The sequence below is a fragment of the Nestor notabilis genome, unplaced genomic scaffold (assembly GCF_000696875.1).
Source record: "Nestor notabilis isolate BGI_N333 unplaced genomic scaffold, ASM69687v1 scaffold25713, whole genome shotgun sequence".
NCBI lineage: Eukaryota > Metazoa > Chordata > Aves > Psittaciformes > Psittacidae > Nestor > Nestor notabilis.
In genome coordinates this window covers 13,053-16,256 of record NW_009920983.1, presented here as the reverse complement: position 1 = coordinate 16,256, position 3,204 = coordinate 13,053, and the positions used below count along the sequence as shown (strand labels likewise).

Sequence of the window (3,204 nt, the reverse complement as noted above, 5' to 3'; positions counted from 1 at the left end):
GAAGTTCAGCCTACTTTGTGGCCTCCTTACGGCTCCAACTGCTCCTGCTGGGAGTGGAGCCGGCTGGGAGGAGGCATCCTGAGAGGAAAGCTGCCTTTTAGCCACCATGAAAGACTCGACACCTTTGTGTTTCTCTTCACACACGCGAAAGCTGTACCTTTCTGCGCTGCTGACAGAAGTGTCTGCCAGCTAATAACTAAGCTCAGCGCCGTGTTCTGCACACTTGCCTTTATTGTGATACTTTAATAATTCTGCCAATCTTTTGCTTTTTGTCTGCAGAATCAAGTTGCTATTGTAAAGACCCACTGCTTGAAACTTCCCCAAGCCCGGTTGCCAGACTCATGATGCTGCAAAAACGTCAATACATACTGCCACCAAACTGCTCAGCTCTGCATTTCAGTGTAATGACTCTGGCAGAGATGCTGTTCCAATAGTCACGCAGATCAGCTGCAAAAAAAGAGGGCAGCCTCGAATCAAGGTCTATAATTCATCTGGACTGAAGAAAAAGTTTGAGAGTAAACTCCATTTATTTTGCAGGCTTAACTTCTTAATTTGTTCTCTGGCCGGTTGTAGGGGTGTGCACAAGAGCACAGTTGTCTCTGTCTGTGTTGGTAGCATAGTTGTACTTCTGCATACCTGTAATTTCTTTCTTTCAGTGGAAAGAGTTGCTCCCTTCACATATGAGGCCAAGAGGAGAGAAAAAAAGCAGCTTTTAAAATAGAAGCACCACAGTACATTCTGTAAATGACTCCTCCAGCTGAACATGTGTGAGAAGTGACAGTGTGCAAAAGTTATGTTTGTATTTCAAAACAATAGCAAATGCTGTAGAAACCAGAGTTGTAGACCTGTTCAACTGCACTGCATATCTATAGTCTGTCCTCATAGTTGCATTTACAAAGTAAATACTTCTTGCTTCTACTCCATAACTCATGAGCAGAAATCAAGAAGCCCAATGACCTTTTCCGTAAACCAGCTGAGAATAGAAGTAGCAGTTTGATGTTGTAACCATGTTTTCCATTTTGTGTCAGTTGCACACCCTTACCGCATGAACCACTGCAAAATTTAGAATTCTCTAAGTAATTACATTATTTAGTGTATTTTGTAAAGAAGTGAAGCAGTTTGTTCTCTCAGAAGAGCTGTGTCACCTGCAAAATAAATACCCATGAATCATGAATTAACTGATGTTAGTGAAATTACTCTCCTCCCTACTTCCCTCTTATAGCTTTTGGGTTTTTTTTTTTTTTCTTCTTCTTCTTTTGTCTCTGATTTGACCTTAAGACAGGTCTACGCATATTCAGCAGTCAGAGTTTCAGGATATGGTCCACCTGCTGTGATAGAATTGCATTGATTGTTCCTTCTATGTGTAAATGAAAATGAGTATAAACAATAAAACGCTTTACTGTGTTCTCAAGAGTTGTGTGACTAAAAGGAGTATTTGTTGGTTTACCTGGTTTCTCAGTATTGACTTTCTAGGTAACACTGATTTGATGAGTCACTCAAGAAAGCAATTGATGAAGGCTGAAATTGCAAGCTTTGATCAGTGGTCAGATTTTTAATAGGCAGTTTTGCTTTCATCCTAACCAGTCCTGTTAGGCTTATTCTTACTAATTTCATATAATCCAATACTAAATTTTTAGTTTGGTTTTTTTTTTTCTTACTTCATTAAAAGCAAACAAAACTTATTTTAGCATTTGGTGAATACTGTAATCAATGCTCATTTAAAACTATATGTATTGTAGATGGGGGCTCTTATAAAGATTAGAAAAATCTTATATGATTTATCTACCTGTTATTCTTCAGAGAGTCATTCAAGTAGTAAGTATTTATTTGCCTAACTAAATAGTAAAGAAATAATTTGACCATCTGTGCCTCTAAAACTCCCATTAATTGTAAAGGGTAAGATGTGGTCATGGGCAGGAAAGAAGTCTGCAAGATTAATTAAAGTAGTGGGAAATAAACATTTTCAGCAATTTGAATAAATCCAGAAGACTTACTTCAAAATTGCATACCTCTAAAACAGAGAACTACTATACTATGCTTCTAGAAAGTACCCTATTAAATTATTAAAACCAAATACGATCAGAGGAATTTTCTAAACCACTCTTACTTGACTAATGTGCTTATGTTCCTTTTAAAATTTTATTTTATTTTATTTTAAAAATGGGGTGAAAAAAGCAAGGAAGATAGCATCAAAGATGGCATCGAACAATGCCTAACCTATGTTGTCATTTTCCAATCTTGTAGAATGAGTTTGTTTAATTCAAATTCTCAGTGAAATCATTAGGCTTCTTGAATGCCTAAAAAAGGGAAAACAAGACTGTAATTTTCAGCATTTCCACAGAGACTTGAGTCTTCTGGCAGTTTTTACAAAATTACGTGACTTGGAGAGTGTGAGGTTAAGGAGTTGGATTTTCCTGGTCTTCACACTACTAGAGTATAACTTCATCTTTAGCAACTGGCAGCAAATACTCCCAGCTCCCTGCTGCGATGTGAGAATTTTGCTGAGAAGCTAATTCATTGAGAAATTATCCTTCCGGGTTTATGCTGGGACTCTGAACTTTCTGCACAACCAAACATTTCAGATAACCATGCTCGCTGTTGGGAAGACAGTCGGTGTGAAAGCTCTGCTGAGTGACTTGGGACAAGAGAAGAGGAAGCTAACTGGAGCCTTGCTGAGATACCTGCTAGTTAAAAGCCTTACGCTACCTGAGCATCATCATCTAGTTCAGAAAAATGTTCCTGGAGGGAGATAGAGTGAGGACATGCATCTGCTCACCGTGGGAGAGAAGAAATGTAGGGCAAACATCACTCAGTGTCGGAAAGCATAAATATTTAAAACACATTCCAAGATTCACGTACTGTTTTAGGACAGGAAGGGTGGCCCATGTGAGCTTTGCTTCATTTTGACTGGCAGAGTGTGTCCTTGTTGAACCTAGGTTTTAAAAGATGTTAGGGTACAGGGATGTGGCAGTAAAGTTTTGATTCTCAGGATATTGCTCTCCTGCCTTTCCACTCCCTTGCTGTGCCTGGTCACTGTGCTCTGCCTCTGAAAGGATGGAGCATCTGGAATTTTCCGTAAAAGAGACTGTCCTGTCTGTCCACACCCTGTCTGTACTCCTGTGGAAGGGGCTCAGAGGACCCTGCCTCTTGACATTATTTTGTCATGGGAGGAACTTCTTCCTGACTCTGCAGGTAAGGCACAAA

At 39.4% G+C, this 3,204-nt stretch overlaps 1 protein-coding gene across 1 annotated transcript in view; it reads left to right on the top strand.

Annotated features, from left to right (window-relative positions):
- Positions 1-1,411, top strand: part of HTR1B (5-hydroxytryptamine (serotonin) receptor 1B, G protein-coupled) — a gene marked incomplete at its 5' end in the record, with an annotated part of 3,114 nt that extends 1,703 nt beyond the window's left edge. The window contains one exon of the mRNA XM_010010939.1: positions 280-1,411. The remainder of the gene's footprint in view (positions 1-279) is intronic.
- Positions 1,412-3,204: the final 1,793 nt, after the last annotated feature.